Here is a 27,054-nt window from a genome sequence, read left to right as displayed (position 1 = left end):
AGTTTGTCAGCAGTAGATGGATGCAGAATCTGTGGATACAGAGGGTCACCTGTACTTCTCAAGTGCAAAAAAATTCATAGTAGCCTCATAGTTGCTTGATTTTTTCCAAGAAATTTTTGAAATAGGAAAAATTAGCCAAGAAAAAATCTGAAAGAGGTTCTTTTCATTCCCTTCTCCAGATGTGAGCTCTCCAAGCAAAGCATCTGTTTTCAATTCATATAGAATAGAATATAGAGATATAATATAATATATATAAGATATATATATATGAGAGAGAATATGAATATATATACTGGTATAAACACACACATATCAGTGTATATTACACTGATGCACACATATACACCACACTTGGATTCAAGATGAAAATATTCACTTATTGTGAAAAAAGAAGTGGCAAGTATCAATCTTTTTCTTCAAGAGGAAAGTGGAGAGAACCAGTGGTGTAGAAACATTTCAGTCCAGACAGGGAAATGAAGGTGAACCATATATTTGGAAAATAATGAGATTAGAAATGGACATATCAGTCAATTTCAACGTTCCCTCAAAGTTTCATTTTCCTCAAGGGACCTGAAATCTTGAATCCTGACTTTATTGAGTTTTCTTAATAATACTAACTACCCTGTATTTCTTTCTTTCGTTCTGTCCTTTTTGTGGGGGGGTTTTTTTTTTCTCATCAAAAATCATTTTTTTTTAAATGAAAGTACATTTTAATGGATATATTTTTGTAGCAGTTTTTCTTATTTAGATATTAATTGAAAATTTATAATATATGAAATAGCCGGTTGAGTACAACAAATAAAACCATGTAAAATAGGGTATATTAAACTATATACAGCTATTTAGGGGTGCAAGAATAAAGTAGTTAACAAAACGGAATAGAACCCACATCCTATACACCAAATAATAACATATAGTAACTGATAAATGGGACCCATTCACCTATGCAAATTAATAGGATTATAATTCCATTTTGAAATTCCATAGTTTTCCATCTTGTAGAATTCGGGAATATGCAGTTTAGGGAGAGGTTTTCGCAATCAGAGTTCCTAGTGCCCTACAAAGCCCCAGGAGTTCATAGGATGCAGGAATGGCAGTTTAAAGAAGAGTCACAAATGCCAAGTAAATGCATAGCATGAAAGGGGCCCTGATAACATTAATAGAACATTTTTGTGTCCACTGATCTCCTAACATATAACATTTTCAGTTTATGAACTTCATTTTGCCTATGGCTTTTTTTTTTTCTTTTTTTTTTTCCTTTTTCTTTTTTTTTCTTTTAGAACTGCACCTCAATATTGTCAAGACGTTTAGATAATGAGCGGGAAACTATGTTTCAGTGGCATACATGAATGCAGAAACATGGTACATTTTATATGCAAATGAAAACCCGATGAAGTCTCCTCAATTTTAAAGAAAGGCTGATACGATTTCTGTTCTGTCCTCCCTCCCCTGTAAAATGAGGGAAATGTTTCCAAATGTTGGCAGAAAAATCATAAGAGCATTTGGCCCAACAGAGAAAATAATTTTAACATTGCATGGTTTCCTTATAAAACCCACTTTTTAAATTTAAATTTAAAAAAACAACAATAACAACGACCTCCGTAAATACACATTCACACTGCTAGGGAAAAGGGGACCATACAAATGATGGAGGACCTTGATTGAAAGCAGTGCGTCAGCACCACCATCACCACCATCGACCTATGCATCTGCCTTATTCCTTAAACCAGCAGAGATTTAAGCATTCCTTCCCACAAACTTAGGGGCTAAACAGATCGCCCCTTTGGGAATGGCAATCCTGTCCTGCCAAACTCCTCTCCTCACCGATCAGGCTTGCATCAACTACACGACCCTGATCTGGATGCCATATTGCACAGTGCTAAAAAGAATGGCAATGATGCCCACTCGTTTAGCACCAACCGGCAAAAAGCTCGCTGGGCCCTTCGCTTGTGGTGGCATGGCAGTTTTTTTGGGCTCCTTTGGTGCAAGCATGTTTAAACCCCTCGTGGCCAAAGGAGCCTGTTGACAAAATCCTCCCACCATGCAGTCAGAGGCGCAAAGGCATGGACACAAACCGGTATCAAGAAGGCTCATCGAGGCATGTTTTTTGTGCAGATGCCATGGTGCCCCCCCACTATGCCCTGAGACTGGCCGTAAATGCCGTCTGTACGCCCCATTACAATGGATGCACTTACAATCATCAGATAATTATTTTCAGATTCAGTCCCAGATTTTGTTCTTGCTCTGTTAAATATTAATTATACTGGGCTATAAAATAAATCGAGAGCTATGAAACAAAAATTCTCTTATCATGCCAGGAGGCTAAAAAAATAAAATATTCTGGAGAAACAGAATGTGGTTTTGGGTTTGGAAAGCAAAGAAGATACAAAAAAACATCAACAACTTGTGCCAAAGTAAGTAGTAAGAGTAGGGGCTTATAGAGGTCCAAAGAATGCTGGCTTTGTGATTCCCCTCTCGTTATTTCTTATCTTGTAAATTCTATTTACGCAAGCCGTTTCATTTCCTTTCTCTACTTGCAAGGTCTTCCCCCGCGCCCAAAAGGTAGTAGTCGTTGTCGCCCTCTATCTGAGCCAGAGGCAAGCATGAGGCCTCCCCCTCACGATGGATGTTGCCACTTCCACATATGAGAGCAACCCGTAGGGGTTCTTCTATTGAAATTTAGGTATAATTTTGTCTATCTCCTGTCCTACCACAAAGAGAGATTTCAAAATGTTAAGTTTTTTCTTTTTCTTTTTTACAAAACCACTATCTTCATACTTTCCTTTCACTCTTGTAACCTACCACAAGCTCATAGTGCCCTGTGGTCCATCTAATGAGACACTCTGCTGCTTGTAGAGATAACAAAAATATTCCGTACCTAATATATGGATCACCAAAATAATACTGGAATGAACAAACAACAACAACAAAATGCCTGGGGAACTGTCAGGTTTTTTTAACATCACTCTGGCTGTGGGCCGCTCAGAGTTGGGTTGTTGCAGTATATTATCAGGTTAAAATTGGTGTTTGCATGTTAGCTGTCCTAGCACCTAGTAAGGTGCACTAATGGAAGTATTTGCAAAAGCCCGTCTTTATACAATTGAACAAATTGCCATCATTATGTGTCACGGAATAGGTTTGTGTCACTCACCATCATAGTTTTGTTATTAATATTTACAAAATCAAGTAAGGCTGTATTAAATTTTGTAGATCATTAATTAAGACTGTAATAACACAGCAACCTGGTACCTGTATGCCTGTTCACAGCTGGCAGATGGTATTCTGGTGCATATTGTTTTGGTAATTGAGAGATGTGGCATGTTAAAAAAGAAATGAATGTTAACCAACAAACCACGCCACATTGAGCACAGGACAACCACACACAAATAAGCCACGCACACGCAACACAACACACAGACACAACAAACACACCTTTCAGTAAAATTTTTGCAAAGTCCATCCAAAGCCCCTCTCCATCCAATATCACAAATTATAAAGAGCAAAATTTGGCATTCTGTAATGGTTGGGAAGGCCAGAGAACCACACAGAGTGGGAGATGAAAGCCTCTTGCCTTTACAAAAAGGACAAATGTGTAAAGAACTGACCAGTGTTGAATTTAAAATGAGCACAGATGAATTAAAAAAATCAGAGAATCACAAAGGTAATTATGGGGTCCATCTCATCACTTCTGCTCAAGGTCAATAATTCCTTCTACTAATGTTCAGTTTAACACTCTCATGTAGAATCAGGTCAGGATTGTTGATCACCTTGTTCCTTCCTCTATCTTTTTGAAACAGGAAATTATCTGCAAGGCACATTAGGGAACTCTGCTTCAGCAGAAAGTTCATGATCTCCAGCATATGGTCCGAGGTGGTGCACAAAATTGCGTTGGCTGCATCCATTAAACTCTTCAGTCAACGTTTGACCATCTTCCACAAACGGAATTTGGTTTGGGATGAAAAACCATGCTTTCGCTGCAGAGAATATGTGTGATACTGGGAAGGGTTGTTACAGGAAACCTTAATTGAGATTGAGTCACAAACCATAACTTTTGTGGTCTCAGGAGTTTTTGCAGAAAATAGTGAGTTTTGCTGAAAATAGAAAAACGTTGACTGGACAAAAAAGGTTGATCTAAAGTTTCGCTACGTGATAGTTCAAGACGAAAAACCGCATGCAGAAGGTAAATGAGTGGCAGCGAGATCAGCCCACTGCCCATCTTTCAAAAAGAAAGAAAAGACCCAAATAATACCAACAAGTCACCCACGTCAGCCCTGAACAAAGCAAGAATCAAGACCAAGAAAATTCTAAGAACAGATCATATAACAGCCGAGATTAAGAGACAACTTGTAAGCACATAGAAAGAAAGTGTTGTGTTTACTGACCTCAAAAGTCAGCATGAGTTGCTCAAAAAGACATCTCAGCGCCACACACCTACTAATCTTATCCTCTTCTTTTATATATACTATGACTAGTAGGGCCACAAGGCTTGGTAGTTGAAGAGACTAGACGGCTCGCTAGTTCGTGGCGTCAGATCTTGACAAGATTCCACTAGCTCTCACAGGAATGCTGCTCTGGAGCATGTCTTGGTCTGCTCAAGGCGGGGATCAGCGCCTTGATAGTGCCTGAGCAACAAAGGCCTAGTAACATATCTTAGTCTTCGAGACAATGCGATCGGTGCTCGCCTGTGTGTGGATCTTTGGTTGTCTAATTGTCGTTGACTTTCGCTAACTGACCCAAAGGGCGGAGTACTCCACTCAAATGGCTCCGTCCCCAGGTCCTCTACTCGGTCCCGCTGGGCCGGGAGGGGTAGGAGAGGAACCTCTCTGAACGAGTGGGCGCTCCGGAGGCAATGGAGGGAGATTTCATCTAGAGAAAATGGAGCATGGGTGAAGGAGAAATACACGTATCACCCGATCCCCCCCCCGGGCCCATTTGAGATTCGCCCCCCTATTTCAGCGGGCAACGTTAATAATTCAAAAGTCAATGACAGTTAAGATCAAGGTAGTAGGCAACCATGCGGTCCCTGCGGGCACCCCTCGGCAGACCTGGGCGCACCAGCCCGGTCCTGGGCGCCGTGCCGATTGCCTTGCCCGCCTTACGTTGGTAGATGTGAGAAAAAGGAGCCCTTAACTTGCTCTACCTTAATACCATAGAGTATACGCGTAAGCCTAAAGCGGAAGATAGACAAAAGCGGCTGACCAGGCCTCACTCACGTAGTGTAATGCCAAAGCAGGTCTCTGCTGACATAGGATGGATAGAGAGCGCTAGACGTTAGTCAGCCAGAGAAGCAGCCTTACTCCTTCCTCCTTCCGAAACCACACTGCATTTATCTATTAACATTTTTTTTAAATCACAATGTTTTTTTTTTAGTGTCGCTCCTCCATATTTTTAAAAAAAAAATATAAAAGTAAAAAAAGTTTTAAAAAAAGTGGCCTCCACTTTTCTTGAAAATTTGTTGTTGTCCTACTATTTGTCCTGGTTTTATATTTATTGATTTTAACTTGTTTTCTTTTAAAAATTATGTATTATTGTTTTGCTTCGCCCCCCTTTCCGCCTCCCAATCCCTCCCACCCCCCTTCGCCCCCCCCCACTCCAGTTGTCTGTGGGGGCAGCAACCTGGGCCCCCCTCCCTGCATGCCAACAATCCCACGGCTCAAAAAGTTTGCCTACATCATACAGGAGCGACCGCCGAGTTTGCCAATACGCCCCTGACTGAAGATATGTGAACAGAAAGAAAGTATGTGTAATATAGTATTTAGGTGATTAATTTGCAGATAGCACTTTAAATTGATGGAGGGTAGCAAAGAATAGCCCAGAAGAACGATCAAAACTGCTTGAAAAAATAATAATTCCAAAAGCAAACCTTGATTTTGCCATTTTATATAAAGGACACCATTTTACTACATCATTGTATGTAGTGAGACTTCAGCATCCATGGATTTTGGATTCCATGTGGGGTCCATTTGGATTCCATGTGGAACCAAAGCCCAATGGATACCAAGGGTCCACTGTATTCATTTGTGCAGAAATACACATACTTTCTTCCTGCATAGAAATGTCTTTATTGCACAGAAGAACTATGGATATTTCTGCACCAACAATGTATTTCTGTGCAGAATATATGTTTTATGCACAGAGAAAATACATGCATTTTCCCCAAAAAAAGTTACTTGTTTTTCTTCACAGAAGTTATGTTTCTACACAGAAAACCATGACTTCTGCACAGGAAAAAAAATGAATTTCTGCTTTGAAGTTGTATTTATGCAAAATAGTGCTTTCTGCACAGACAATCCATGTGTGTTTCTATACAAAAACTTTATTTCTACAAGGAAAACATGTCTTTTACACAGAAAAAAATTGCATATTTCTGCACAGAAGTTTTATTTCTGCCTCCCGCCCCCCCAGTGGCATCCCTAGCATTGGTGTCACCTAGTGCGGTGACTCATGGTGTCACCGCCCCCCATTGACCTCCTCTGCCTGAGAATTCGAAATACCCCTCCTTAAAACTGCAAATCCCAGAATGCAACAGGAGGCAGCTAGAGGAGTCAAAGTGGAACAGTAGCACTTTAAGAGTATAGTGTGATAAACATCATAGAATCATAGAGTTGGAAGAGACCGAATGGGCCATCCAGTCCAATCCCTTGCCATGCAGGAAATCCAAATCAAAGCATCCCCGACAGATGGCCATCTAGCCTCTGCTTAAAGACCTCCAAAGAATGCAATTGTTCACCACTATGATCTTTGGAATAGCGGTATATAAATAAAACAAATTATTATTAATTAATTAATTAAGGAAGAAGCCAGAAGCCTAAGGACTGGAGCATGGCTTTGGCACAGCTTCTGGCCTTTTAAGATGTGTGTGTCATTTAAACAGCATACCTCCAAAGTGACCCGAAGCAGCTTTATTTTGGCCTGTCTGTTTGGGCCCTCAGTTTGCATTTTGGGGAATAAAAAAGTGGCCAAAAAGAGGCAGGGAAGGGCTTCAGCAGCTGCTCTTGAAGGGCTGGATTTTGCCTCTGTTGTGCCTTTGTGACTTTTTTCTTGTTTTGCTCTGCATCCTTGGCCTCCTCACTTCCCTCCCCACTCCTCTCCTCCAACAGAAGATTGATCCTTGAGGTGTGTGCTATCCCTCCCTGTCACTCACCCCCACTTGCCTACTTGTCCTGGCCATGCAAGGGCTCTTCTTCTTTGGGCAACCCAGGTTTTCCTACAGGCACACCTATTGCAAGTCCAACTCTGTTTCCTTGCATCTGTTTTCTTCCCCATTCACCTCTGGCTCTCTCCCCTTTCCCCCTGCTTTCCACTCTCCTTGCTCAGTGAAGTAACTGCATAGAAGGAAAGTGTCTTCTTCACCCACTGAGCTACCCTTCCCCACATTCCTTGGATGTTTGAAGGGCAGTGGTGCTGTCTGCATCCCTTGCACCCCACCTAGTGTTGTCCGCACCCCTTGCACCCCACTAGGAATGCTACTGCTCCCACCCAATCTGCACAGAAAAGCCACACGCATTTCTGCACAGAAGTGTTATTCCAAGGTTTGGTCCTCTACATCCCTCCTCTTTGCTAATATCAAATTTATACCAAAAGGGATGTGTAGAGCATGTAGCTGTAAGGGCACCCCAGTGCAGAAAACTAGCCTTACCATATAAGGCAATCTAAGCGGTTCAGCATGGGGGAACTCAAGAGCATGCAGCCAGGACAGATCAATCAGAATCTGCACAATCCATTCACTGATAGGAGTGGTGGTGGGCAACAGACCTTGGCTTTACAAAATGAACAGAAATCCAAGTACACTTCCCTCTGGGAGTGCTACTCCTTTGTCCAGGGTCATTTGTACTGATTGTCTGGCCATTCACAACTTCACTTCTCATTCTTTTCCCCTGGAGGCTGCCCCTTAATCTCAAATTCTGCCCTAGGATAGGTTCTGTCCTATAACTATGCTTGCTTGGGCATTACCAATTCAGTCTTGCTTGAAGACAGACAATGTGTCTGTCCGTATCTTGCTTGACTGCTCAGCACTACTGGCCATGCCATGATCCTAAGGCAGTTTGCTGAGCCACTTCTCTTCCCAGTAGCCCCCAATTGGAGCTCTGCATCTGAAATCAGTATCTTCCTTTACAGTGCTATAAGTCACTATCTGCTAACACATTTCACTTCTTAGTCCTTGAACATGTGTGTGAGTATCTTTGCGTGGATTGTGATGATCTTTGACCTATAAATAAAGCTGGTTTTGAAATTGTTGTTGTTATTATTATTATTATTATTATAAATAATAATAAAAGTGGATTGTGATGATCTTTGACCTATAAATAAAGCTGGTTTTGAAATTGCACTTTGGAGTTCTGTTTCTCAGAACTGGTTTACATAGGCTTGATCCCTGCTTTGAGTGACCCTAGCCCTCTCAACTGCTTTTAATTGTTCTGCTATAATTCCTCTACTGAATATTAATTGTGGCATTTTAGGTAACAGAAGTTCGACACACTTCTACACAAAAAGTGCTTTCTGTGAAGACAAAAAGTGCTTTCTGTCTGCTCCGAAAGCATATTTTCTGCTTAAGAAATATGCTTCTATGTAGGAAAAAAACCCATGTGTTTCTCTATAAATTAATACTTTATTAATAAAATGAACTGTACAGGAATGGTACAGAAAGGTTTGTGTTCTCATCCAGCAGAGGTAATACTGCAGGAATTATTTGTTCTTGCCTGTGAGGACCAAGAACACAAAGCTGTACAGCCCTAACATAGAGACACATACTGTACATTCCTTTCATTCTCGCTTGTTCATAAGCACTCTATCTCCCAATTTGCAGGACAGGAAGAAGAGCTCAGTAAATATACCTAACATGTTTCGGCAGTCAGCAAGTGACACTGTCTGTCAGATAGAAGGGAGCTCACTTTACATTCCACTTACCATCTGCTAAGGCTCATTTTGTGTCAAACTGGCAAGGCAGGCAGCATTTGATGGTATGGAATTAGTGAACAATCTTCTGCCAATGAAAATAGCTGTTGTCTGCTTCTGTTTTATGGTGATGGATGTGCTCAGAAAGAATAGAGTGACTTGAAACAATTGTAATAAAGCAAATTGATGACACTGTAAGAAACTAAGGGCTGGTACACACAGCCAAGAAGTGGTGTCCTGGCAGCAATAGTAGGACTCAGGAGCATGCACCAACCACATGCTACTGAGCCCTATGATGTGTGGGTGCTGCCATGATTGCACGACCCTGCCCACACAGGGTGCACATTCATGACATGCAGGAGCCTGAGTGCCCACATCCCTGCATCGCAGCCCTTATGATGGTACAAAAAAAGAGCCACTCTAGGCAGCTCCTTTTTTGCTGCGCAGCGTTGCCACCCCGTTTGGTTGATGTTGCAGTGCCGCCCATCTGTCCAGGGCCTTTCGCTCCGTGCCACCCCGTTTGGTTGCTGCGTTTCGCTGCCCATCTGTCCAGGGTCTTTGGCTCTGTGCAAACTAGCAGTTTGGGCCGGGTTGAGGGTGGAGTTGGGGCGTCGTGTCTACATGACGCATACCCCGGCATTGCCCCCAAGGTGGCATGATGCCGCACACCGCACCAACTGATGTCACGGTGCTCCTCTGGCACTGTGTCCATATGATGCAGTGCCAAAGGTGCACTGTAACTGCGGCTATCACACCCTTTGCAGGACACAAAAAGAAGGCACTTTTTGCAGTTCCTTTTTGCACCCTGCAAAGGTTAGATTGGGGCTGCAGTGTGTGGTTGCTGCGGCCCCAATCTGGCTGTAAAAAGGGCAGCTGGAGGCTGTCTTTACAACCCCTGAATGTCTTCTATCAAGGCTAATAAAAATAACTATGGGAGAAGTGAGTAAATGGAAGACTCAGAAATATGGTATCACATGGGCAAATTGGAAATATTCCTGTCTGTATTTGGAAACTATTGCCGTAGTCCAGCTATATGTAAACATAGCAGCCAAGGAACACTGATGACATCAGAAAATCAATGATGACATTGGGGATATGAAAAGAAGTACAGGCTACATTTCACTATTGTGTCCCAAACAGCTTATAGTGCTTGGACTATTGGATTGAGCTTTGGGAAACCCAGATTCAGGTCCTCACTGAGTTGTGAAACTAGGCCAACAACCAGATTGATGTGAAATTAAAGGTAGGAGGAGAGCCATATATGCCATCTTCATCTAAGTGGAGAAAAAGTATTATATAAATGTAACTAATTAATAAACCAAAGCTTGGCAATGTGACAATTCTCCAAACATTCTAGTTTGCATAGCCAGCAGCTATGCTTTGTGTGGGATTCTGGGAGTAACAGTCCTGAAAATCATTGTACTCATCTGTACTTAATAATAATAATAATAATAATATTTATTTGTATACCGCCCTCTGGCAAACCAATCCGGGCGGTTAACAACAGTAAAATATAAAATATGACAATTAAAAACACTTTATCCCTCCCCCCCTTAAGACAGTATTAAATAGTATAACATATTAAAAATACAATATCAAGGATAAAAACAGCAATTAAAACTAAAAAACCCTGATATCCCTCTGTTGATCCTCAACCATCTCTAAGATGGGGCCACGGGAGGAATGAGGGAATCAGGGAACCTGGGAACCTGGGCCGGGATGGTTAATCTGGAAAGGCCTGCCGGAAGAGATCCGTCTTGACCGCTTTTTTAAAGCTGTCTAATGATGTTATCTGACGGATCTCATCCGGCAGGTCGTTCCAGAGTTTGGGGGCGACAGCAGAGAATGCCCTCTGGGAGGTTGCCGCAAGCCTAGATTTTAGAGGCTGCAGTAAGTTCCTCCCAGAGGACCGGAGAGCGCGGGGAGGATTGTATGGGAGGAGGCGGTCTCTAAGATAGTTTGGACCCAAGCCATTTAGGGCTTTAAAGGTGATAACCAACACCTTGTACTGGGCCCGGAAGCTGATAGTTAACAATTAACAAACTGATCAATAAATAATATCTTCTGAGTAGGAAGCATACAAGTGCAGCCCAAGCAACTAGATAGAGGCACAAATTATACACACAGCACTGAATGGTGTGTGATACTGCTTAACTAAGGGGCAAAACAGACCGGCCAACAAAGCCAGCTTCCAGCCAGCTTGAGGGCAAGGTGTGCAGATGACGCATGCTCCCAAGATCCGTCTTCATGCCTTCCAACTGCCCACATATGAGCCGGCTTCCTGGCGTTCTAGCTGCATGGCATTTATACACCACATGCTGATGGAATACCTAAAAGCTGGCTTCTATTCACAGTTGGGCAGAAAAGCCAGCTTTTTGCCAGCATAAGAAGGAGCAGCTATTTGCCGCTTCTTTTTGGGCCAGCAAAAAGGCAGATTGGGACTATACCTTGTGGTTGCTGTGCCCTGAATCCAGCTTTCTCAGGGGCAGCTTCAAGCCATCCCTTTCGGGTTGTCTGTTTTGGCCCTAAGCAAACATATAATGTGTTCTATGTACATAAAACCCATGAGTAAATCTGAGTGCATGTTTCGCCATCAAACTTGTGTTATTTAATATTTATTCTTTAGAACATTTTGTGTCTCCATTTACTGAGAAGTTGGGGAAATGTATGAATTACAATACTGGGCTGAATCCAGTGATGCGCACTACTGTACTTCTAATGGCCACAGTGGGTAGGGAATTCAGAGTCCCAAAAAGTAATTTTCCCAAGCTTTGAGGAAAAGATTGACTTCTGCATTATACTCTTGGCCATCAATAGCATGATCAGAAAATATTTTTTAGATTAAGTATATGTTCTGTATGAACTCTGTTACTGAGCTTAACTATAGTTATGCTCATTATTTCAAGCTCGCAGCAAAACAGCTCTGTAATATTATTCCATTCCAATTAAATGAGGCATATGCAGCTATCACTAACCTGAGCATTATCTAGCCTTCTTTGTATTCAGATGTTTGAGGTGCAAACAACATACCAGATGGAGGCAGGCTGCTTAGATGAGACCTATTATGCCTAGACATCTGAATATGAACATGAACCACTCATCTGTGTCAGCACAAATGTAATCTATCTGCCACATAATGGATGACATTGACGTTTTCCTTTGATTGAAATGACTTTGCTCAAGTCATGCCTTAATGTGATTTTGCTAATGAAAATACTCATTTTTTTTCAAACGTTTTGGAAAGAAACCAAAGACTTCATCACAAAGAGAGCAGAAGCACATGAAAGAATCATTGGCACAAAATATTAGGGTTAGACAGAACAGTTGGCATGTACACTTGCAAGTGAGTGTGTGACTGGTAAAATAATTGTATGTGTGTGTGTTTTTAAAGCCAAAGTGCCTACTCTCATTCAAATCACCATTTCTTCATATGTCCACAAATGGTTCCCTTTTGAGTACATGCTTGCCTGGATTGACATCTTCACAAGACTTCCTGGTAATTAGTATAAGAAACAATGCTTTGGGATATCAAAATAATCCCATACCTGGTTAGAGCTTGGTTTGTTAAATGATAAGGCAAACATATTCCCCAAGTAGTGGGTCTCCTGTCTACATAAGGTTTTTGATCCTGAAAAGCATTCCCACTTGCCTTACCCTTCTTCTCAAAAATGCCTCTTGCAAATCTTCTTGGGAGGTTTGGATTATCCTCCAGAAGATAAAAGTGTGATGGTGCTGGTGACTTTTGAGAAAGGGATTGGCATTTCTCCTTCTTTTTTACCAATGGAGAATGTTCTGAGCAGAACCCATCCAGGAAGTCTACTGCCATTGGGAGAAAAATACTGGACACAAATCTGTAGGGAAATATTTCTCTGCTTCTCTTCTTCCATTAGGTTGTGATGCAGCAAATGGTAACAGAGCATTCTCAGATGGCTATCTGTGAGCACTTTCCCCATATCTGATACTAATATAATGTGAAAATAATCACATTTTATTTATAGAGCATATATTTCATCTTGAGAGCAAGCCTGCATAACAATAATAAAAATGTGATGTGACATAAAATATACTTAATGCCATGTTAGAAGTGAGAAGAAATAAAACAGAGAGAAAGAGAGTGGAAGAGGTTTCTAACACACATGGAGAAATAAGAACTCTCATTTTGTTCATGGAATGTGAGGCAGGAACCTACCTTTTTAAAGTAGCCTAACCGAGGTAAATTTGGAACTTTTTTTCCTGCTAGATTGGGTAGGAAGGTGAGTTATTCTGTTTGTCATAGTACGCAGGAGCCTTAATTGTACAATCTATGCTTGCCCTCACAATTGGTATGTTCCAAGGTCAGCATAATGAGAAGTTTGGTTATATGGGGCCAGAGGCTACAGAGTTACCCTAGGAAAATTTGATTCTAAAATAGCCAGAAGATATTTCCAGAGTGTTAAAAAGACAAATCAATGGGTCTGAGAGCAAATGAAGCTTGAATTCTCACAGAAGCCAAAACAACTAATCAGGACATTGTAACTTGGGGAGAGCCATATGGAATAATGGTTTGCATGTTAGACTAGGACTTGGAGACCAAAGTTCAAATTCCCATTCAGATATGGAAACCCATTGCATGACCTTGGGCAAGTCATGCCAGAGGTAGACCATGGCAAACAGCGTCTGAACAATTCTTGCCAAGAAATACTTTTATAGGTATGCCTTAAGTTCACCATAAGGCTCAGTTCCATCAGACCCCCCAAAGGAACTGAGCCCTTCCCAGAAGGCACTGGCATTTATTATTATATTATTATTATTATATTATTATTTTATTATTATTATTATCTGGCCCATCCTGGCTTCTGAGGGAAAGAGAGGGTGGGCCAATCCCACCAGGCCTCCCCAAAGGAACTGAGCCCTTCCAGAAGGCTTCTGGCTCCATCTTCCACTCCCTTCCCCTTTTGTGTCAGGTCTTCTTAGATTGTAAGCCGGAGGGCAGGGAACCGTCTAATTAAATGATTATATGTACAGGTCGTGTGTAAATTTACAACGCTATTATAATAAAGCTTAATAATAAGAATAATAATAATAATAAGAAGAAGAAGAGTTGGAATTACTTGAAGGCACACAACAACAATAATTGTGTTTTGTACAACAGTAACATTATGACATTGATCACTGGAAAAGACAAAACGCTCATTGTTGAAGGCAGTTGGGAAAAGAGGAGGATCACACCACCCATGGACTGACTCAATAAAAGAACCATGGCCCTGCGTTTGCAAGACCGAACAGGGAGTCTTGGAGATTGCTCATCATAGCATCATCATAAACAAAAACAAGTCACACTACTGTTCTTGCAGTTTGACTAATTTAAGTGGCCAGCTCCAACCTGGGAAGCCTGGAACTTGTGGTTTGGTGACATCAGTGCCATCCCTGGGGTTGGGTCACCTAGTGCTCATGGGTGTCACCCCCACCCGCCCACCGACTTCTTCTCATACTGTACCATATGGAAACCTTAGCAAGTTCTCTTTATAATGTCAATCATAAATCATAATTCCTGTATATCATTTAATGTAATGTCAATAGTTGTGACATAACTAGCAAAATAAAATTATACCTTAAATTTACATTGGAACTGTTTAATTTGTGCTTCAGTATCCCCTTTTGAGAAACTCCCATCTGTCCTGAACTCCCTTCTCTTTTAGTATTCCTGACCATGGGATCACCCCCAGTATTCTCTAAGTTTACAAATCAGCTTTCCTAAAGTCTAGAATGAGTGGCTGACTATGCCAGGCTTCTCCTTTCGTTGATAACAAACTCCAGGAGAACATGGTCACTTCCACGTAATGCACTCCATTAACCAGGTCACCCGGTTGGTTAGGATCAGATCTAAAATGGCTGACCCCCTTGTTGCCTCCCCACTTTTTGGACAATGAAACGTCTTCGAGGCAAGTGAGGAATTGCTGGACCTTGAGGATTTGGCTGAGTTTGACTTCCAGCAAATATCAGGATGATTGAAGTCACCCATCATGACTACATCTAGGGTGCCATAACTGTCACCTCCAAACCGGAAAAATGGGGGGGGGGAAAATGTAGGACAATGTAGGACAAAATTTAGCCCCAAATGTAGGCATATTTTTAAAATGGAGGACACATGAAAAAAAATAATGATTTTAAAAAAGATTGATAAAACTCATGTTTCTTAGGCATGCTCAAAATGGAGGACATTTGACATTATTCCTCGACAGATGGCAGAAATGTACTTCCCTTTCTGGCCACCACCCCCCCTCCCAATTCCAAACACACACAGCAGCACAAGTCCAGGCATCCTCAGCATTTGAGCCAGGAGACAGGCAGCCCCTTGAGCCGGCAAACGATATGTTCCAAGCCTTCTTAGCAATTGCCCCCTTCCCCTTCTCCTTGCTCCCTGCAACCCCCTCTTTTCCCCCAGGTACAGTGTATCTCCACTACTATAAGGGGGATTTGTGGTCAGACTTTTTCTTTTTGCATGGGGGCAAAGCCCTGAGAGCCTGGATCCTGAGAAGAAGAGAGGGGGCTTAGGGGGGGTAAATAGATAGAGGTTTAGATAGAAGGATTAAATAAGGGTGTTAGAGAAAGAGGGGCTAGCGAAGGCAGGCTAGGCAGGGTTGCCATTAGTCCGAAAGGAGTGGCACACGACAGCAACCACAACACAGCAGCAGCAGAAGCAGCCGAAGAGAAAAAGGAAAGGGAAGAGGGGAGAAAAGAAAAAGGGGAAAAAAAGAAGAAGAGAGGGGGGGAGAGAAAGAAGAGAAGGGGGGAAGAAAACAAAGAGGAGGAGGAGGAGGAGTAAGAAAAGGAAGAGAGAGAAAAATAGGGGAAGAAAAAGGAAGGAAAAAATGGCTTGCCGCAAGGCTCTTTTCTGCCCTCGCCCGCGCCAGGGACCAAAGAAGAGACACTCCTCCTCTGAGGCTGGCTGGCCAATGGGGAGAGTGGAGCTGAAACAGCCTGCCTCCTGCTAGCATCACAGGCTCCTGCAGCAGGGGAGGCTGTCCAGCCATTGGCCAGCCACCCGAAGGGCAGGAGCTCCTGCTCAGCCACGCAGGCCAGGGCAAAGCCAGGCAGGCAGCGAAAAGGCGCAGCAGCAGCCGCAGCAGCAATGGCAGTGGCGGCAACCAGCTCAACCCGGGGCTAAGAGCCAAACCGTGCCGTGACCTGCCAAGGGGCCAAAAATCGGGTTTGTCACGCCCCCAGGGGGTTATGGCAACCCTAACTACATCTCTCCTTTCTGAGTGTGTGGTCATCTGTTCTAGAAAGACATCATCCAGTTCCTCAGTCGGACTTGGAGTTCTATAGTTGACTCCCACAATAACATCTTGGTTATTAAAACAGTCCAATTAAAACAGTAAAAATACAACATAAAAACAACAAGGTTAAAACTACCAAACCAGCCCTCCAACCCCCAATAAAACCAGGCCTGCATGATTAAAAAGCTTGCTTGAATAAAACTGTCTTTGCTTGTGGGTGAAAGGCCAGCAAGAAGGAGCCAGCATCCTCCCGTGGAAAGGAATTCCACAGTTTGGAGCAGCCACTAAGAAGGCTCTCCTTATGTGCTCACCAAATGAGTCTGTGATGGTGGCGGGACCAAGAGAAAGCTTTCTCATGAGGATCTTAGGGCTCTAAGTGTGTTGTATGGGGAGATACAGTCTCTCAATATTCTGGACCTAAGCCATGTAGGGCTTTATCGGTCAGGACCAGCATTTTTAACTTTTACAAGGGCAACCTTCTTATGGGGAGAGAAAGAAGAGAAACAGAAATTCTCAATTTCATTACATAGAGACCTGCATAGAAGGCTCAAACTTACCTATCCTAAAGATGTTCTTTAGGATGCAAACTTAGGAGATAAAAAACATAAACATAAATGTCATGTTAGAGACACCAAACTATTACAAAGAGAATCATTCTGGATACATAAGTTACATCATATATACCCAAGGGCCTAAATGAACGTTTAGATTTGACTTCTTTCTATGAAACTGGTGAGATTAACTACTAGGCAGTACTGCACATTTTAAGTTGCAATTAACAGAGACAGTAGTAATGGGTGACGGAGGTCAATTTGATAACATGAACTTATATCTTTTCTAAAGATTCAGACATGTTGATTTCCTCAGAATATGTTAGTATGGTATCATATAATATATAAGTATGGCAAATGTTATTATGTGGTATAAACTTAGGAGATAGACATGATCACCTCTACAGTTGTTTAAAGTTAAACTCATTTCCCTCTGGATTGAATTGAGAATTCAAGGGGTTCTGCTACTCACCTGTTCTATAAAGCAAACATTACCAAGACCCTAAAAACCTTTCTATTCAATGAGTCCATTGAACATCCCCAGCACCTCTGCTCACTTCTAATAATAATAATAAAAAGTAACTTCTGTTGACAGAATAGTCACTTATGTAATAGAATCCAAAAGGAATCTCTGGCGGGATACAAACCGCCATATAGTACGTATTGTATATGTACTAGGGTTAGGAAGGGGCGGTGCTTCCGCACCCCCCTAACCTAGTACTATACAATACGTACAAGATGGCGGCGCCCCTTACACGTGGCACCACCATCTTTACGTACTGGACGCATAGCTCCAGACGTGTCGCAGCGCCTATGGCGTCGCGAATGCGCCAGCGGCGCTCGTGACATCATCAGTGCGCCGCGAAAGAAGCTCCGAAATGGAGCTTATTTTTTGCTCCGCGCGGATGCCCGCGCGGTTTGGTCTGTGGCTCCTCGTGGGGCAAATGGCGCCAGCGGGGGACCGCCGCAAAGCGGCGATTGTATCCCACCTCTGTAAGAAGGGATTGAAAACACAACAGCCCAAAGAGAAAGGAGGAAAAACATCCTAGAAACAACATCAGTGTAGACACTTTCCTACCCTGCGCTCCCTTTTCCACTAATTTGAGCTCCCAGTGTTTCTCCAGGGTACTGAACTCATTTTTACTAATATCTCCTCAATGTAAAATAAGTCCGTATAAAAAGAATATTTAAGCCATTCCAGTTCTGTTCTTGGGGGTGGTTTATTAAAAGTATAACAGTTTTGCCCTGAATATGCTAATGATATGATGGCCTCCGGGTAGCCATTTAATCCTTCTGTTTGGAGCAAGAGAACATGAACATTGTTCCTCTAGTGTTCGAAACAAAATAATGAGCCATTTTAGATGGCCCTTTCTGTACCAAATATTTAACAGTAACATTGACCTTAAAAGAACCTTTCTGTTCTCCAGGTGGGAGCATTTTGTAACTGGCAGCCTATCAGTGTATTAAAATGTGTTTGAAGCAGTTAGTACACAGAAGCAAGAAGATTAAAGCCATTATCCCTAGTTGTTAGTTACTCGCCTGATTACAGATTTCATATCCCAGGGACCTTGTGCCTTTCACTACAGCAACCAGTTTCTATTCTAAAACAGGACTAAATAAAAAATAAAATAAAAAAAAATGGGCATATATAAAATGTGCTGCAATTAAATTCATTCACTGGATAGAATTTATCCAAGGCCTAATCAAATGGGAGCATGCATTCTTCAGCTTTCTGCCACAGAGCCACTGGAAAGAACTGAATGCATTACAGGGAACCGTCAGACACAGAATGGCAGGGAAAGGGAAAAGCCGGTCACAAAATGGCAGAAAATGAAGGCAGAGTATGGCCCAATACCTTTCAATTCATACCCAATTAATCATTTGTAAATTCTTGGCCAAGTGATTTCCTTGTGGTGGGGAGTTCGAAGTTCAGCTTCTCCTGTTCTGTTTGTATGACTCAATTTGCACATTTTTGGCAGAATGTGGATCCAGAAGATCTAAGTGGAGAAGAATGATATTTATTCCTCAAACACAGTTCAAATCATTTTTACTCTCTCCGTCATTCTTCTCCTTTTGCACAGCCTGGTCCCTATTTTCCCCACAATTTGCCAGTTTTTCACCTCTCTTCTTTCTCCTTTTAGGTTCACTTTCTCCTTCTCTTATTCCCTTTCCTCTACTGCAGGATAGGCGGAAGAGGAGAAGGAGGAGGTTGTAAATATTAATATTTTCATCACTTGTCCTGATGTCTTTTTTAAAAAAAACATCCTGGCCTTTTTACAGAATCCAAAAGAGGCACCTTTCTCATTCACTGTTGTTGAACATATCAAGTTGTTTCTATTATATTGGCAACCCTAGGGAAAAACTATCATACCATTTCTTCTCACAAGCTTTCTTCAGGGGACTTTGAGGTTGCCTTTCTCTGAGGCGGAGAGAGGGTGACTTGCCCAACATCAACCAGTGAGTTTCCTTGGGCAAGTGCGGATTCAAACCTGACTGCAGAGGCCTAATCCAATACTCAAACCACTACATCATGCTGAATCTCTTTGCCTACATATTTACCTTTTACTCATTCTTCCAGTTTCCATATATACATGCTTGTGGTCAATGCCAAGTTTTTCTTCTGAAGTGGAAGGTGGAGGTGAAGGTGTGTCCACAGTCAGAGTGAGGCAAACAGAAGCTCCTGGATGATATTTCTTCTGTAGTCCTTTTGTAGTCCTTTCAACTTTTTTTTTCATCTTTCTCACACTTGGAGGCTGTCCATCCTCTGCTTCCACATTCTTTTCTTCCTCCCAATTCAGCATGTAGCAGCAGTCAAATCAGAGCTTGAAATTGATACTTACAAATAAAAAGTTACACAAAATACTAATTCCCCAGATATGAAAGTATAACAGTCACAATACAATTTAACTAACCAAGGACAGTTTCACTCTTTTTCAGTGTAACATTAACTTTTGTAGTTACAGTATTTTATATTTACAGGAGGGTGGTCTCACAAATACATGGAGAATGAACATGGTTCGAGGGACGGCTCACTCTTTGTCTCAGATGTGGTTTCTTAAATAGTAACATTTTATTGTGTTTCAGAAATGGGAAAAAAGAGTTGCTTTTTAAAATTATCACTAGAGAAGAGATTCACTATGTAGAGGTGGGAGTCGTTGAACTATATATATAGATATATATATAATAATATATATATATATTAAAAACTAACTTTTGAAGCGGCAGTTTAAATGTTAATTCCTATACATGACTACTCACTGGATATGTAGGGAGTTTCTAATGCCAACATTGGCCTACTGGAAAGGCTGTAGGGCAGCCAGACAGGGAGACCTATTGAGGCTCAGTGCTCCACATTTCAAGAAACCTTTAGGTACAGTAGTCTTCAGAAAAATGTAGGATGTGCTGAACAAGAAGAAAAATCAAAATGGTTTGTGTGGTTGTTGTGTGTCTTCAAGTCATTTCCAACTTATACAACCCTACGGCAAAACTATCATGGGGTTTTCTTAGTAAGTTTCTTCAGAGGGGGTTTGCCATTCCCGTCCTCTGAGGCTGAGAGAGTGTGACTTTGCCAAGGTTATCCAGTGGATTTTCATGGGGGAGCTAGGATGTGAACCCTGCTCTTCAGAGTAAAATTGCTTCTACCATGTCAAAAGGAAACCCTCAAAGAAGGGAAACCGATCTTCTAAGATGAGGCATTATTTTTCTCCTTTAAAGCAAGAGTAGGGACCCTATGGACTTCAAGCTGGTGGAAGGACTCTTTCAAATCTAGGCCCCATTCCCACTTACAGATAAATTGGTGTGTGATCTGAACTGATGTATCGATTTGACAGCGGAGCATGATTCCCACTACATTTGCCCCGATCCCATTTTCCCCACTACATTTGCCCTGATCGCACTTCCTCCCCCCTCCCAAAATAATCCCCTTGTGGTTTCCATTCACAAATGAATCAATTCAAAATGGTTTGGTTTCAGACAGCCAAAGGGGAAATTTGAATTGATTCCAATCCACATGTGATTCACACTTGCACAGATTCAATTTATTGAAAAAGAAGCAGAAAAATCAGCATCAAAAAAGCATGGGTTAAATGGGTCTAGCGCATGGACTCCCTCTCAGAATCGCTTCAGAGATTCAAATTAAGTGGGAATCAGGGTCATTTGAACTGGTTCAAACCGATTCACAATCCAATTTAAAAGGTAGTGGGAATGAGGCCATGGCTTTCTCTACTGTCCTTATCTTGAAGCTAAGATTGGGGGGGGGGGAAGAAATGTCATCCCCCAGCCACCCATTGCAAAGAGGCTTCTCACATTCCTCATTCAAGCATAAAGGGCCTTTTTGGTGGGAAAGGAAGGGCCAACCTTTCAGTCCCAAACAAGCCCCCCTGCCATTCTTCCCTGCTACCATTCTTCCCTGCCTTTAGAGAAGCATCCATTTATGTCAATGGGGGTCTTTTAAAATCTTTAGTGCAACACACTAAGGCTCTTTGGTGTCAGAAAGGCTGTATCAGTTTGAGCCCACTCTGGAAAACAACTTCCTTCAGCCACTGTGATGAGCCTTTTTTAAAAAACGTCTCTGTTGGGATCAATGGATCCTTGCCATAACAAAGGAGGGTGGGTTTTTAAGAAAAGAGCTTCAGGGATGAAGAGGCAAACTTGATTGCCATAATGGAAGAAAGAAGATGATAATGATGATGCTGTATGTGTGAATGGGATCTGGGCAATCACATCAGGGAGAGAATAACTAGAGATGTGAAAACCTAGATAAAAACACTGGGGGGGGGGCCTTGTTTTTCTGGGGAAAATAGGGGAAACTGAATCATGGAATATTTTCTTTTAAAAAGACAAAAAATAATATTAGAAACAAAGTGTTTATATATTTATTTCTCCCACATTATTCCAAAAAATGATGTAGCAGGCAGATTTTTTATCTATGTACAGCAGTGCTACTCATAGGGGTAATCAATAGAATGTGAGCCATTGGCTGCCAGTCTGCAGCAGGTTTCCAGGAAAGAAGCAGCTGTAGCCAATCGCCTGAAATGCATGGATGCATACTTTCAGATCATTGCAATTCCTGGACCTTTTTCTTTTTCTCTGTTCTTTTTATGGGAATGAGTGACTTACGTCTGCTATAGAGCACTAGGAGGGCCAAATAATGTTCTTTGTTTTAATAAAGTTGATAGTTCCTTCTGTTTTTATGGTGGAGACGGGTTGCTTAAATCTTATAATCAAATAAGTTTCTTGTAGTTCAAGATTAATGTAGCTTTAGCTTTATGGGGGGGGGGTGGAATCTAACATCTGATTGAATCTGATTAATTTTCTGAATAAAAGGTCCTTTTTAAATTTATAATGTTATGTACAGTATAACTTGGTATATTAAAAGGACCTTTTATCAGAAAATAATGTTCTAAAGTAACAAAATAACTCTCAATCTGTAAGGTGGTTAATGTTGCATTTCTCTTTCAATTTTTCGCATTCTTTTTACTGACGTCTTCCAGGAATGTGACATCTGCAGACATATGAAAAATAGGGTGGCCTCAATCATTTTGGGAGGTGGCTTTTTCCACTCCTCTCATATGGCCTCCAATTTGTTTTTCCATCACCAATTTGGCCTTTTTCCACTTTACCAAGCCATATTTTGTTAGATTTCAGTCCCCAGGAACCCAAGTCAGCATGGTCAATGTTCATGAGTTCTGGTAGTTGTAATCCAACAACAACTAGGAGCTCAAGTTTGGGAGCAACCGTGTTTTAGTACACCCCATGAATGATAAACTGATGCAATGATATACACTAACATCTACAAAAGACAACATGGCACAGATTAATTATAAAAGTGTTTCAACACAATGATTTAATTGGCTCTTCTCCAGTAGATTAAGGACTAAGGACTGGGCCATTTGCACAGTGTCTAATTGTTCATCTGGGTTCTTCTTTTAGCAACAGAATGGAGCATCGAAATGGAAGTCTAAAATCTGAATCCACAGTCTAGCTGGATTGAAGGGTGGATAGATTTTGAAGAGTCTATGAGAGAGGATAGTTAGAATGTTAGTAATATTAACACAGTGGACCCTTGGTATCCATTGGGGTACATTTATTTAGTTCTTCCAGGATAGGGCCCAAGGAGCCTTCAGGACAAATTGAAAAACATTTACAAAAAAATTAAAACCATTTTAAAAACACCACATTAAAAAATTATAAAACTGATTAAAAATCATACAAAAATTAAGAATAGATAAACCGTACATCTGTATTAAGAAACTCCCCTGCTTAACCATTAAAAGCTTCCTTATATGTAAATGTTTTTGCCTGCCAGCAAAGGGAAAGGAAGGAGGGGCCATTGTATATAATGGGATGTGTATCCACAGATCTTGGTATCCATGGGGCATTGTGGAACCAGATATCTGACCTGGCTACAGAGACACATGCTTTGATTATATCCCAAAAGAAGGGAGTTCCAGAGGGTGGAAACAGCCACCCAGAAGGCTTTCTCTCGTGTCTCCACAGCCTTTCAAATGGTCTGGACATAAGCTGTATGTGGCTTTATAAGTCATAACCAACACTTTGAATTGTGCCTAGAAAAGAACTGGTGACCAGGGAAGCTTTTTCAATGAGGGGGTTATATGATTACTATAACTAGCCCCAGTCAGCATTCTGGCTGTCATGTTTTGAACCCACTGACATTTCCAAACAGTTTGTAAAGGCAGCCCCAGATAGAGTGCATTACAGTAGTCCAAATGGGATGTAAACAAAGCATGTGTCTCTGTGACCAGGTCAGATAGTTGGTTCCAGGACCCCTCATGGATATCAAAATCTGTGGATGCACAAGTCTCAGTGTATATAATGACCTTATAAAATGGAATCCCTTCCATAAAATGTAAAATCAAAGTTTTGCTTTTTGTGTTTATTTTTTTTTTAAAATATATATATTTTCAAGCCATAGGTAGTTGAATCCATGGATGCATGATCCGTGGACATAGAGAGCCAACTGTATTTCATGATTAGGTAAACTGTCATTATTTTCATCATCCTGAACCCCTTCCTATTGTGAACATCCCACAGCAATCGGAGAAATAATGTAAATGATACAAATTCATATGGGATATGAAATCTGCTGTATGTGAAGACTGCTGAAATACAACAATCTGAGATAAAAATGAAATGAAACCGTCATTTTGTGGCAGACAAATGGATGCTAGTGGTTTAGAAGAAACATAGTTTGACCATGACTAGTCACTAGCAGGAATGCTGGGAAAAGAGAAGACTCTCAATTACTTTAAAGACCAGCCATTGGCGGCAAATTTCCATGGCCAGCAGATCCCAAAAGAGGCATTATCACGTTTCAAGAATCCTGATGTGTATATTTAATCTTCCTTGAAATTGGGTGATTATGCATATACTGTGTGTCTGGGAAAGTTTTTGCTCTAGGGGACTTTTAAATATAAACATTTCAACTCGCCTGCTATAAGCCAAATGCACGATGCTGTATTCTCTTTCTTCTCCAGCCCCCTTCCTCTTCTTTCCAGCTTTATTTGGTTTATACTCCTGACAAGCCAGTGAAACAAAATGTACCTTATGTGGAAAATAACTGCCAAGGTGCTCTTGTGGTCTGTTAGAAGAAAGGGACTGAATGCTGGAATCTGAATTGCTCCTCCAGCCCATCTCTTACTGTATGGTTAATGGTTTTGAAGATACAGGGGAGGATTGTTTATAGCATTTCTTTTTAGTGCATAGCATATTAGCATCTTACATTTTAAAGCATTCCATAAATAACAAATGATGAAATGCCAGTGTTTTTGCAAACTGTGCACAGTTATAACTTTGTTTCGAAATCTATCTATAGATACACAGTTTGCAATATCTTTAATTCTTCCACCCCCAGGTCTATCTCGTGCTGTTTTCCTTGGAACATATATTTAACTAGCAGTTTATCACTCTGTTGCCTGAAATAAAATATTGAGTTGTAGCAGTTAGCACCAGCAGCAGCAACATACAGTGCAACTGACCTGTGCTGTCATTCTGACAGAAGCCAGCTATTGCCTTATCTGTGATGTAAAAAATAATTTCTTGAACAGCACAGACCTGGCAATTGAAATCTGGCTCATGAGCTGTCTATACTGGTCTACTGGGGACTTGATATAACTGCTGTCTGTTTTTGCTGCCTGGATGTGCAAAAGGAGAGTTAATATGAAGATCCTAATGGACCATGGGGCATGTTAAGATCCTAACAGGCTGTGCAGAAATAAAGCAGTTTGAAAGCACTTTAACTGTGATGGCTCCATCCTGTGAAATCTTGGGATCTGCAGTTTGTTGTGGCACCAGAGCTCTCTGAGAGAGAAGACTAAGTATCTCACAAAACTATAAACCCCAGAATTCCATGGCACTGAGCCATGGAAGTTAAAGCTGTATCAAACTGCATTAATTCTGTAGTGCAGATGCAGCTGCAACTGGTGTGAAAACTATATTTAGCTGGATAGTAGGTGGCAAGTTCCTGCCTTGGCACTACCTTTTTGTACTGGTTTGATTGTGTACTTCTGTGAAGAAAGAGGCTATGCTAGGTAGATAACACAAGTGCTGATAAGGTTCCCCATGCCATACAGGTTTTTGTTGAGAAGACAGACTAAGGGTGCAACAACACTACATAATTATAGCAGTTTAATAGCACTGCTTTCCTATAGAATCCTAGGATTTGTAGTTTAGTGAAGTACTTTTATACTGCTGGTTAGTGAGGTAGAATTTTCTTTTGTATTCTCCTGGACTACAGCATTAGGGTTCTCTATAAGAGAATTTGAAATCCCTGACCAAACTACGAATCCTCGGGTTGTCATAGAATGGAGCCATGGCAGTTAAACTGATATTGAAGTGCTATAATTTTATGGTGTTGATACACCCTAAGCGTGCCAGGGCTTACTGGGCAGCAGCAGCAGTGGAAGTGATACTGGCAGAGGATCTCCCAGAAACAATGGCAATGGCACCATAGCTAACTCTAAAGAAGATCAGAAGAAGACAAAAGTAAAACACTCATATATATATATACTGTTTATTAAACACATTTAACATTAAAAGCATACAAACAAAACCATTGAGACAAAGAAATAAAGCAGAAAACAAAGAATAGAAAGAACAAGCAAAATGAGAGTGAGTGAGAGAGAGAGAATCAAGAAAATAAAAGGACAGAGAATCAAGAAAAACAGATATATACAATAACTTTCTTCATAATGATTATATTTCTTAGTATCAAAGTTTCACTCCTCCAACTACAAAAAAATCTATATAAACATCTACCACTTAATAAAAACCATTACTTACAAAACACACAGATAACGTATTATTTCCAGCTTGGTAAACACCAAGCAGCATGCCACACTCTTATTGCTGAGCACAACAATAATACAACTTTCTCAAAGGCTCAAGATAGGAGGTCTTTACTGGCATAAAGGCAGCCTCCAAAATTAAACAACTACTTAGCAAAAACAGGATACATAATATGTATACTAATACAGAAACAGGATTCTGCCACATCCCCAGATGTTATCTCTGTCCTCACATCTACTCTAGCAGCAACACTACAGGTGCTAATAATGTCATTCACAACACTGGAAGTACATTTAATTGCTCATCCTGCAATGTGATATATACACCATCCTATGTCAGTAGTGTCCCTCTAAACTGTGCAATGGACAATGGACATCTCTGTTCAATTGACATCTCTACACAAAAGTGTAAATGGACACAAATCTGACACTGGAAATGACAGTACACAAAAAGAGTTGCAGAGCATTTCAGTCATCCTGGACATATAAGATATGACTCACAGGTGGTAGTTCATGAACAAAAACAAAACAAAACTCAAAGAAAGACTAGGAAGAGAAACAACTGAATTAGGATATATTCACAAATTCTATTCTAGTAGCAAAAGTCTGAACAGAGATAACTGCACATACCACAAAAGGAATACCATCAGATAAGGTTTTGACCCAAGGGGGTTCACTTTTGCTAAACAGATATACTGTTTTCACATGTCAGTTTTAACAGACCACCTTAAAAGCAACTACAGTCGGCCCTGTAATTTTTTATACATGGATTCAAGCATCCATGGTTTGAAAATGTTTTTAAAAAGTATACATTTAAAATATCAAACTTTGGTTTTCCATTTTATATAAGGGACACCATTTTGCTATGTCATTATATTTAATGAGACTTGAGCATCCACGGATTTTGTTATCCATGGAGGATCTTGGACCCAATCCCAGCATATAACAAGGGTCCACTGTACTAACCGCTTGAAAAGACCTATATAATCTCACTCAGCTCTTTGAAGATTTATCACCAGGGTCACAATTTGCATCTTTCTGTAT

Source organism: Sceloporus undulatus, chromosome 1 (assembly GCF_019175285.1).
Source record: "Sceloporus undulatus isolate JIND9_A2432 ecotype Alabama chromosome 1, SceUnd_v1.1, whole genome shotgun sequence".
NCBI classification, from domain to species: Eukaryota; Metazoa; Chordata; class Lepidosauria; order Squamata; family Phrynosomatidae; genus Sceloporus; species Sceloporus undulatus.
This window is presented reverse-complemented; position numbering follows the sequence as displayed.